The following is a 12,539-nucleotide window of genomic DNA, read 5'->3' as shown; positions in this document are numbered from 1 at the left end:
CAATCAGATTAAAATAGCACCTAAAGATCAAGAAAAGACAACTTTCACATGTCCATGGGGTACTTTCTGCTGGAACGTCATGTCTTTTGGACTAAAGAACACATGCACTACATATCAGAGAACTATGACAATGATATTTCATGACATGATGCATACATTCATGGAAGCCTATGTGGATGACATATTGGCCAAATCATACAATAGAGAAGACCATATAGGAATACTGGACAAGACCTTTGACCGGTTACAACAGTATAAGCTACGACTCAATCCCAAGAAATGTACCTTTGGTGTTACTTCAAGCAAGCTATTGGGATACATTGTTTCAGCTAGGGGTATCGAAGTAGATCCCGCCAAGGTCAAAGCAATCATAGAAATGGCATCTCCCTGGAATATCAGTCAACTCAAATCACTCCAAGGAAGACTACTGTCAATCATAAGATTTGTTGCTCAACTAGCAGATAAATGCCAACCATTTACTCATCTATTGCACAAAAATGTTAATTTCAAGTGGGACCATCAATGTGAGGATGCATTCAACAAGATCAAGGTCTATCTCATGCAACCACCTGTCCTAATGTCACCAAATCTAGGAAAGTCGTTGTTAATTTATGTATCAACCATCGAAGTATCATTAGGAGTTCTGCTTGCACAACAAGATAATGAAGGAAAAGAACAAGCCATCTACTACATCAGCAAAACATTGGTGGGATACGAGCTCAACTATTCACCAACAGAAAAAGCATGCTTGGCGGTAGTGTTTGCTTCTCAAAAATTGAGACACTATCTACTATCTAACTCCATCAAGTTGATTGCTAAAATCGATCCATTGAAGCATTTTCTCAGCAAGGCGACACTAACAGGAAGACTAGCAAAATGGATCATGATCTTGAGCGAGTTTGACATTGAGTATGTAGACATAAAATCTATCAAGGGGCAAGTCATTGTCAACCAACTAGCAAAGGCACTACTTCTAGATGATCGTCCTTTACACATTGAATTTCCAGATGTTGATATCCTAACAGTCACCACAAAGACATGACAATTATATTTTGATGGTTCATATACGCAACATGGATCGGGAGCAGGCATTCTATTCATCACACCACAAGGTCATACAATTCCAAAAGCATACAAATTAAGATTTCCATGTACAAATAACACAACAAAATATGAAGCTTTGGTCACATGAATAAAGATGGCCATAGAGTGGAACATTATACAACTACATGTCTTTGGAGACTCTCAGCTCGTCATCAATCAAATCAATGACGATTATCAAACAAAGGATGAAAAGCTAATGCCTTATAAGAAGATGGTTGATGATGTCAAGAAATGCTTTGTTGAAATCACTTTTCAACAGATTCCAAGGAATGACAACAAAGCAACAGATTCCATGGCAACACTTGCTTCTCTACTTCAAACACAGGAAAATCAAGAGCGTTACAAATTCCTGGTGGAAGAGTTGTTTTACCCTACTCATAATTATCCTGATTCCCAAATTATCTATCCCCTTGTTGGGCATGATTCCTCCCGCTATGACCAAACTGATACATACCTGAAAGATAATATCCTCCCTCCTGACTTGTCAAAGAACCAAAAGAGAAACTTTATTCGCCAGTCTTCCCATTATACTCTTGTCACAGATACACTTTTTATACAAGGTCTGGACGGTACTCTCTTAAGATGTCTCAAGCAAGAAGAATTTGAGAAGGCCTTAAATGAACTCCATGATGACATTTGTGACACTCATTCAAGTGGTCTTACCCTTTCAAAAAAACTCATACGCTTGGGCTATTATTGGCCAACTATGGAATGTGATTCTTTTCAGATAGCTACAACATGCAAACAATGTCAAATCCATGGAAATTTGATTCATGCACTAGCACAAGAACTTCATGCTTTGGTAACATCTTGTCCTTTCTACCAATGGGGTCTTGATCTAGTAGGAAAAATAACTCCTCCTTCATCCAATGGTCACAATTTCATCCTTGTAGCTACAAAATATTTCACAAAATGGATTGAGACAGTACCTTTCATCAATATCATAGGAAAACAAATTGTTGCATTTATCTTAAACTACATCATATGTCGCTATGGCATACCCATGACCATTATCACTGATAATGGGCGACCATTCAAGAACCAAGATGTACAAGAGCTATGTGAGAAATTCAAGATCCAACACAGATTCTCCACACCCTACTATCCACAAGGAATGGGAAAGCATAAACATCAAATAAAACTATTCTTAAAATCCTCAAAAAGACAGTAAATGATGCTAGCAAAGATTGGCATATTCAATTGAACCCTTCTCTATGGGCTTACCGTACCAATATCCACACACCAACAGGTGCCACACCTTTCTCTCTTGTCTATGGCTCAGAAGCAATACTGCCAATAGAAGTAGAGATACCTTCTCTACGAGTATCATTAAAGGGCTTATCCCAGATGAAGAACAACGAGTATCTAGATTGCAAGAGTTAGAAATGATCCATGAATGAAGACAAAATGCCTTTGATCATTTAAAGGTATATCAACAAAGAATGTGTCGAAGTTATAATCACAAGGTCAAACCACGAGCCTTTCAAGTTGGAGAACTAATACTAAAGGAAAATCCATGAAACCAGGAAGATCGAGAAAAGAAAGGGAAGTTTGAACCAAATTGGTTTGTTTGTGGTCACAACAGTATTTGGATCAGAAGCCTATCAGCTATCAACATAGGATGGGGATCATCTCGAGGAACCCATCAATAGCATGCATTTGAAAAAGTTTTATGTCTAAGAAAGAAGAAAAATAAAAAACAGTAAAAAATAGAAAAATCCAAAAACAGTGAAAAAGCAAAAAAACAAAACAAACAGTGAACAAGCAAAAAAATCCAAAAACAATGAAAAAGCAGAAAAATTCAAAAACAATGAAAAAGCATAAAATCCAAAAATAGTGAAAAAGGAGCAAAACCCAAAAACAATGGAAAATCATAAAATACAAAAACAACGAAAATAGTGAAAATAGAGAAAAAAATCAAATATGAGAAAAAGTGCAATAAAAACAGATCATGAAAACCTGGCAACATGCGCTACCTGTCAGCTAGCTCTTCCATCTATTAGTTCATGCATCCTTCCGCTTGCATTCATTTTCCATCAGCGTTGTTCATATCCATAATAAGCCTTTGTACATACGCAGGCATCACAGGTGATTTCTCACCATGGTTTGGATCATTGGGTATATCATAATGAGTTTGTTTCTCGGCTTGGGGCAAAAAAATCTTGCACCTAGCTGGGGGAAAAAATTTCGCTCGTTTTGAGTTTATTCAAATAGGTAGAACAATAGCTAGGCAACTCTTATTAAGCGAAATTGAGACACATCCAACGCTGAACATGAGATTTGTTACCGCGTCATTTATTTTTCATGCTGAGAGTGGGTCATATTTTCTTTTTTTCTTTTTTTCTTTTTTATGTTGGAGTCCTAGTTCATACCATATTACCTTGGTTCAAGTCCTTAAATGCGGCCTCAAGTCCTTCCTCTAGTCACTTTCGTTCAAGTTCGGACAATTCATTGTACTCCTTGAACGCGTCGAACCGTTCTGAACTAGGTTCAAGATGTTCATTTAGGTTCAATAGGTTCCGAGGTGTTCAGAAAAGGTTCTTCGTACTAACATTTTCTCTAAGTTTTTGCAGCAGCTCTTTAATAAAGTTTTTCTTGTTCGGTGATATAACATTTGTGTTGAACTTGTTGAACTAAGTTCAAAGGGTTCAAATATGTTCAACGTGTTCAACACAGAAAAGTGGTCAATAGTTTGATGCGACATACATCGTGAACTACTTGAACACTCAAGAAGTTAGTTCAAGATGTTCACACAGGTTCAATTCTGGTGGGTCCTGCGGTTTCTAATGTTTCGAGAAGTGCATTTATTGCTAAATACGGAGAGGCAGAACCATATTGTAAAGTGATGTCGTTCTTTGGCTTTTTTGAAGTAAGTGAACGTTTCAGGAACTGGCAGTTTCTTAAAGTATGCCACCATGCATTCAATGCATGCGTGCGAGGGTCTAATCTACCAATTTGCCGCGTTCGGAATGAAATTGTGAAATCATTGCATTTAATGTGTCTGTATTATTACCTTTCTCTATAAGGTATGAAAATCATTTGTGTTCTGCGTTTGCTACTTGCTGCTGGATTTGTGTTTATATTATCCCTGGATAGGAGTCTTTCTTGCTGCTAGCCGTTGTCCAATTATACAGCTGTGAAGGTGAGTCTTTCCTTATTTTCTCCAGTGTTTTCCCTTGCATTTTCTCTCATACAAAAGGTTTCACTGCAATCAAGTTTAGGTTTCTTGTTTTGAAATCATGAAGTCCACCCTGCACTTGTTTGGAAACGTCTTTAGCATGGCGTCCACAGAAGCCATAGTTAGTGATACTGACCTAAAGGGTGAGAACCTTGAAGATTTGAAAGAAAGGGTGTTCAGGGGTGTTGATAAGTCTTTTTGTATAGAAATTTTGAGTAGTGGCCTTTTAGAAGCCGCAGCTTTTCCTCTAGCAATTCCTTGTCCAGAGCTGGTTCGGGAGTGTATTGCCAGATATGACCCTGTATCTGAGACTATTAAAAGAGATAATGGCAAAACCCTTCTTGCCATTAACCGCGAAGTGATTGCTTCAGTGTTCAAGATACCGGATTATCAGTTTTCTAATTTCTCCCCTGCTCAATCAATTAGTGAGTTCAATGTAGATAGAGCCGGACATAGGAATAATGTGGCGAAGTTCTGGTTGAAGGTCCCTCAAAGAGGTGGTTCTAGACTACCTAAAAATCCTAACAAGAACCACATGTTGCCACATATCCACAATGTAATGCTTCTATTGCATCGAGCTAGAGGTTCTGCCGAAGCTTATAGCTTTGATGATTGGATATATTGCTATGTACAATTAGTTCTGGAAGGAAAACAATATTTGGATTGGGCGGAGTTAATTGCTGATTCGATGAGGGAGCAGTTGAGTTTAGCCAAGCAATTTCAACAAAACTTCTTCATGTCTTTGTATCTTTTGTATTGTCTGGCCTATGTTAAGGAGTTAATGGGTATACCCAAGCAGCCCACTGAGGAAGATGTTTCGGTGTATGAGTTTTATCCAATGCTACAAAAAGACAATGCTCTCCAAGATTTCAAAAGGGTACATGATGCATTCCTGGGCGATATGTGTCATGAACTGAAAGGTACAAAAGCTAAGCGAATTTCAGATGATGCACAGTCCTTGATTAAGAAGTTCAGAAGCTTTTGCATCCAGTTCCCATGCTTTTGCTATATACGAGTGGGAGGCTTTGAAGAGGAACCCTTCAAGCTTCCGCATTTCTGTTTTGATTGTTTTGTCCTAGCAGAAGTATGTAGACAACTGACTTCCGTGGTCAAGAAGGCATAGCCTAAGGACAAGTGGGAAGGTCATTTTCCAATACAATTGAGAGTGCTATCCTGTAATTCAATGTCTGATGCACTAAGTATAGGAGCAGATCTTAGAAATTTTAATTTCTCTCTGTATGCTGAAAGAAAAGGGTTTGACAACAAAGGATTTTCTCGGAGCCTTGGCTTAATGCCTTATCTTCCCATGCCACAGTTAGAAGATTTCTGGGAAGACTGTTCAGATGAACTTGAAGTCTTCAAAAGAGAAAATATGAGATTGGTGCTGGAACAGGTTATTTCTCTACAAATAAAGATAGATATTAAAGGGCTTGAAGAAGATTATCTCAAACTATTTGAACCAGGGTATTTAGCCCACGCAGAGACTGAAATGTCCCCAATTAATTGGGATGAGGAGGAAAATGATGACATTCAATTGAGAACTAAACGAGTTCTGGACAAAACCGTGGCATGGGTGGTCAAGAAGAAAGCCATGAAGCCAGACACCAAGTCTCTTTCTACGAGAAGTATGTCTTCACCAAAACGTCCTTCTAATAGTGCTCCTGTTCGTGCAGGTAAGGAAATCAAGTCGGCTTAGCCTAGACGCAGACCTAGCCCAACTCTGGATTTCAGTACCCCTCGGCATACTCGATCACGTAGTGTCACCTAGAGGAGGATGGACCAGGTCAAGGATATGGGAGTCAAAGATGTTGTGCTTGAAGCTCAGATCTTTGAAATTGAAGATTTGGATGGTGAAGTTGCTTGTGCTCTAGACTCCCAAACGGTGACTATGGCTATGACGCCACCCCCGAAGATGATTGAAGGAACTTCTCATTCTGCTGCGACTCCTAAATGGTTAACAACCTCAGTGAACAAGAAAAGGAGCTTTCTTCCTGTGACCATTCCAATTCAGGAGATGGTTGCCAAGTACTCTGAGAAGAATCCAAAGCCAAAGAGGTTCAAGACCACTGCGCACCTAGACAATGACGAGGAAATTGGTAAATGGACGACGGAAATTGCCTCTTACAAACCGAAAGATGATAACAAGGAGGCCAGTTCTGATGATTTTGAAATCACAAAAGTAGAGTTGGGAAAGATGAGCAGGGATACAGATAACCATTTTTTCCAAGTGTCAGCGAAGAAGATGCTTACCCAGTCAGAGAAGGATGGACGGGAGAAAAGAGAACTTAAAAGACATATAAGTGTTTTGGCTCAGTTCATCAGTAGCATCGGTTGCCTTGGACCAATTCCAATATCCCATGCCACTGAGAATTTTGACCCAACTTCTCTGAAAAACAAGAAGTTGATGAATCAAGTTCAACGGGCTAAGAGCATCGCTGAAGCGGTTGAAAAATGGATTGAACAAGTAATCAAAAATGGTGAAAAATACATTACCGACTCTCAGAAGTTGTGTGATGAGGTATAGGGCCTGATTTCCAAAATCCAAAATCAGCTTGTACCATGGGAGAAAGAAGAGCACAAATGGCAAAATGTCCTGCCTCTGTTTACCAAAATCGAAGAGTACGGAACTACCAGATTTCTGACAGAACATTCAATTAAGCTGGTATCTGATGAATACCAATTTTTCGTGCTAAAGAAAACTATCATGTGGCGAGTGCTCACCTTTCAGTCGGTAATTACGGATGCGAAAACCTTCGTCTATGAACTCCAGGATTTGCAGAGCAGTATTGTCAAAGATAATAAAGTGGTTAATCCTGATCATGACTGGGAACTAGGAATCTATGGGTCAAGTACATAGGAAGCAGTCAAGTCTTTCTGGTTGAACATGGAGAAGATCAGAGTTAGGATTAGTTTCACGCCTCATTCATCCTCAACTACATCATCTGCTGGTATGGTGTACCCATGTCCATCATCACAGATAACGGTCTTCCTTTCAAAAATCAGGATGTTCGTGAACTTTGTGAGAAATTTCACATCCAACACCGCTTTTCCACCCCCTATTACCCACAAGGCAATGGTCGGGCCGAAGCATCAAATAAAAACATATTAAGAATCCTCAAGAAGACAGTCAATGATGCCGGCCGTGATTGGCATGTTCAATTGAATCCAGCACTATGGGCATATCGAACTAGCATTCGAACCCCTACAGGCGCAACTCCCTACTCATTGGTCTATGGTGCCCAAGTTATTCTACCTATTGAGGTCGAGATACCATCACTACAGGTTTCCTTGCATAATCTGATAGATGATGAAGCTTACAGAGTCTCACACTTTCAGGACTTAGAGTTACTTGATGAGAAGCGACAAGCTGCATACAACCATCTCAAAGCCTATCAGCAGCGCATGAGCAGAAGCTACAATCAACGAGTTAGATCTCGTACATTTGAGGTAGGTGATCTTGTTCTACGAGAGAATCCTCGCAACCAACCAAACAGAGAACATCAGGGCAAGTTTGAATCAAACTGGCTAGGCCCATATGTTGTCACTGCTGTATTCGGGTCTGGGGCATATTAGTTGGCTACATCCGAAGGAGAACCGCTCGCAGATCCAATCAACAGCATGCACCTCAAACGGTTTTATACCTAAGCTGAACAGAGCACCAGGCTCCCCTACATACCAGAAAATACCAAAAACATGCAGAAAAAATATCCTGAAGAAAATACAAAAACACCAAAAAGAGTAAGAGAAAAATCATGCATCCAAACGGTGAACAACCACTCCGATGGCACCTTGGATAAGTACGATGGTGAAAACCTGGCAAATAGGCGCCACTCGTAAAGGCTATGGCTCCATTGTCTTTCAGACTTGTTGCGATCACATCTACTTTATACACACATCCATCCACCCGAAACCATGGCTTGTTATTCATCTGCAATTAAGATAGTACTCCATGCGTCTTGCATCCTGCTTTTTCATAGTCATGTCTAAACTGGGGGCAATGCCCTTAACCTATTAATGGAAGTGGATTCTACATTGTCTTATGATTCATTAAGGTCTTCATTCCAAACAATCATCAAAATACCAAAAACATTGGAAAATGTCTCACAAAATCCAAAAAACATCAGAAAACATCGAAAATCACACAAAAACATGGCAACACCTTGTACATACTCATCCATGCAGATACCAAAACAAACATTGACAAAATACTCACACGATGACCATTTACCAATCAACCACACAATCACCATCAAGACTCAAAACTGTCTTCAACAAGGATGCATCCTTCCTTACCAAAACAAAGACAAAAGTGATGTTTTCTTTGACAAGAAAATTATGTTAAGCTATCAAATACTTGGTTGATTTGTGAGTACAATCATTCGTTTATCTGTATCAGGATCTTTCAGCATTGTTTTGTATCATTTGCGCATTATTTCCGATGAAGTTCTGGGGCATGTACTAATGGTGTCTACGTGGGAAGTTCACCAAGCTACGTGATCTTATGCCACATGCAGTCATGGATCATTACGGCTTGCTGACTACAACATATACCTCGACCATATGGGCATGAACCATTACCAAGGATCCTTATTCTTTATTCTTTATGTATATACTGTTTGTTTGCAGGTACAATGCTCATTCTTTGGTTCCTCCTACCTCATCCAAACTGGATAAAGGTTTTATCTCTTAGTACGGTATGCACTTGTCTCAGGATATGATCAGCCTAAGATCAAGGAGGATGATCCAAGTCATGCATAAACGGAGATAATCCTTGTCTATTCCGCAAGCAATACTCTGGTCGACTTGACCCTTATATCAAGTCATTTGTATTAACTTGCTATATAAAATCCATGTAAGGAATACTCAGGTCATCTTGAATCATTATGTCCAGATGCTTGTATTCTCTTCCAACATTTAAAAAGCTCAATGATGAAAATAGAGCACCATGGATCGTCATTTCATCTCATCTGTTTATATCTTGCATTCCGTTGCATATCACCCATTCATTCATTCATATGTAGGTTTTATATGCAAAAGTGACCATTAAAACTGGTCTTGGATACAATCATGACCGAGTACTCTGATACATCATCAATGCATCATGCAAAGTCTTACAAACCTTGCATTCCTCATGGTCATATCATCATCGCATTTAGTTGCATCTCGCATTAAGAACATTCATGTCATTTTTAACTTAACATTGCATATAGTTCATTTTTGACATTAGTTTTCATTAAATCATTTGCATCATTGCATCAATCATAAATAATTAGATTCATTCATGGAATCAAATTATCTTTGATTGTTTTAAAAATCATTTACTAGACATTCATTTAGTGTCAATTATCCATTATCATTTTATTATCCTTTATCATTTATTATTGTATACATTCATTTATCCATTCATTTAGTGAAAAAGTGCATTCATTCACCCATTTATTAAAGTACCTTATTATGCTCATTTTAGGATTCATTCACATTACATTCATTATCCTCTTTTTAATTGCATTAAGGTGCAGTTATTAAAACCATAAAGTTATAATATCATCACACTATCATTCTTACTTAAAACGTATTTAAGCATTTAAAATCATAAATCCATTTGTTTCCAAAACACATTGGTTCATACCATTTTATATATATCCATTTTTCATTTAGGCATTATCATATAAACATTTGTACTTTACATTTTGTTTATTTATATTGCATTCATTTAACAAAAACATCTAAATGCATATCCATACATAAATATCATTCATTCAACCATTGCATTAACATCATCACATAAATCATCTCATCATTATATTGCAATAGGAAACACCAAAATCCTGTTCATCAATCATCATAAGCATACATTATCATCATGGCATCACATATATAAAGCATTACATCAATCAAAACAAATCATACATATCTATACCTACATTTCATATGTCAGTATCCCACATCATAAATCATCATAAAAACACATGCATACAAGAAACATCTCATCAATGCATACATATACACACATCCATCTAAGCAATCACTCATCATCCTGCATAAACATCCATACATAATCAACTGCATATCATCCAAATATGGGATCTCCTCATATATATCATCTCATATATCAGAGTACAATGAAGTCTATAAAATCGGCTACCAAGAGCCATCCAAGATACAGTCCAAAAAATAAACAATGATACAATACATTTATGCATGCAAAAAATGCTCTCTCAAATGCCACTCTGGCCAGATGCTGTACCACCACCACCACCTCCACCTGCTCCACCATTGGTGCCCGCACCACTTGCTCCATCTCTCCGTGGAGGCCTCATCGAACCACCACTCACTCCTGCATCCCCTGATCTCTCCCTCCGCAGTGGACCCATCACACCCCCACTGCTCTGCACCCTCTGCGATCGCTCTGATCTAGCCTGCCGCATCTGCGAATAGCTAAGAGCTTGCTGACTAACTGGCACCACCTGCTCATATAAACCTTGCCAGTAGTCTATCTCCGCCTGTGCTCGTCGCATCTCCCTCATCACCTCCCCCGTAGGCCCTTGTGCTCCTACTCCAACCCGCAATCTCTCCTGCAACTCTGCCAATCTCTCCACTGCACTATCCCTCTCCCACAGCACCACCGCCAGCTCTGACTCCCGTGCAAATAGCTGCACATCTCTAGCTGCCACCTCCGCCTCCAAATCCTCTATCCGAGTCTGCAAACATACTATCATATGATCTCGCAGATCACCAGTGGCTCCCTCCCCGGTATCCATAGCCGCCTCACCTACACCACCCTCTCTAGTAGTCCCCTCCCCTCTATCCATCGGGATCTCCCTCTCCATCCCCCTCCCACTTAGCTAAACTCCTCCCTGTATCAATGGTCCCTGTGATATTTGTAGCGGCAGTCCACCTCTCCCTCTCCGCTGACTCCGCATCCCTAATCCCCCTCCTCCACCTCCTCCACCTCCTCCTGCCCTCGGTCCTCGACCTCCTGCCCTCCTCCATCTCCGTCCCCTCTCATCCTCAAAATCTGGGATCGGCTCTGCTGGATCAGAGATCCGTAAGATCGGGTGTGCTGCCCAGTACTGTGTGTACTCATCTGTAACACCTGCATCCACGACCCTCGGTCGTATGTCCCATGGTCTCACCTGTAGTGTCCGAAACTCTGTCAATGCCTGATCATATGGTAGCACTAGCCCCCATGCGTACCTCTCCCGAATAACTCGTGCATACTCTCCTGATCCACTGGCCAGTCCCTGCTGCCGCCCAAACTGTCTCAGCACTCTCCCAGACACCTGTCTCTCCACATGGTATGCGGTCCTCCCAATGAGGAATCGGGTCATAAAAACGTAAGGCAGTGCCTCTGCATCATCATCCCATGACTCACACTCCAAGTATGGCCGCCATATAACTGCATCCAGATCATCTAATGCCCGCTGCCACCACTCTAACTTCCCCAGGTGGGGCTGACTCATCATGCCGCTATACATAAACATGTACGGCTGGTCTACTGCGTGGAATCTCAGACTCACCGGTCGAGTCACTGGTAGATGCTCCCAGGCCCAAATATGCAGCAGCGTCATGCCCACTGCTAAGGAACCCCTCTCCTGGTACACCACCTCATGGAGCTCCTGATACAAGTGCGCCAGCACGCACGACCCCCATGCAAATCGGGTCCCCTCGGTCATCATCATCTCTATCACCTGTCCCCACCCCATAGCCAAACCATGTGAGCGCCTATCAGGACACAGTAATCCTCCCACAATGCCAGACAAAACTGCTGGAAGAGGCTCATATAATGCCGCTATCTCCTCCCAGGCAATGGAGCCATCATCAATGAAAACATCCTCATAAAAAATCCTCTGCACTGCAAGAGTCCCCCAGGATCTGTCATATGTGACTAGCTCCCCTCGAATCGGAATCCGTAGGATGCGCCACACATCCTCTAGGGTCACTGTCATCTCCCCCTGTGCCAGATGGAAGGTGCACGTCTCGCTGTGCCACCGCTCGACTAACACTGTGATCAATCCGTGATTTATACGAATCACGGGCATGTGCATCACCTCATATAGTCCCGTTGCTGCAATGCAATCTATCTCCGCCTGTGTCAATCGATCCCGCAACCCCTGTGTCGCAGGATGTCGCTCACGTAACTGCAACACGTCCAGCTCCTTCTGCACATGGACATTCATCAATCACTATCAGTTGTTTTGTTTTCAAACTTTCTTAAGTTTAAACCTAGACTATCAACAGATACTTTGATCAAGTA

Source organism: Cryptomeria japonica, chromosome 9 (assembly GCF_030272615.1).
Source record: "Cryptomeria japonica chromosome 9, Sugi_1.0, whole genome shotgun sequence".
NCBI lineage: Eukaryota > Viridiplantae > Streptophyta > Pinopsida > Cupressales > Cupressaceae > Cryptomeria > Cryptomeria japonica.
Note: the sequence above shows the minus strand (reverse complement) of the source record.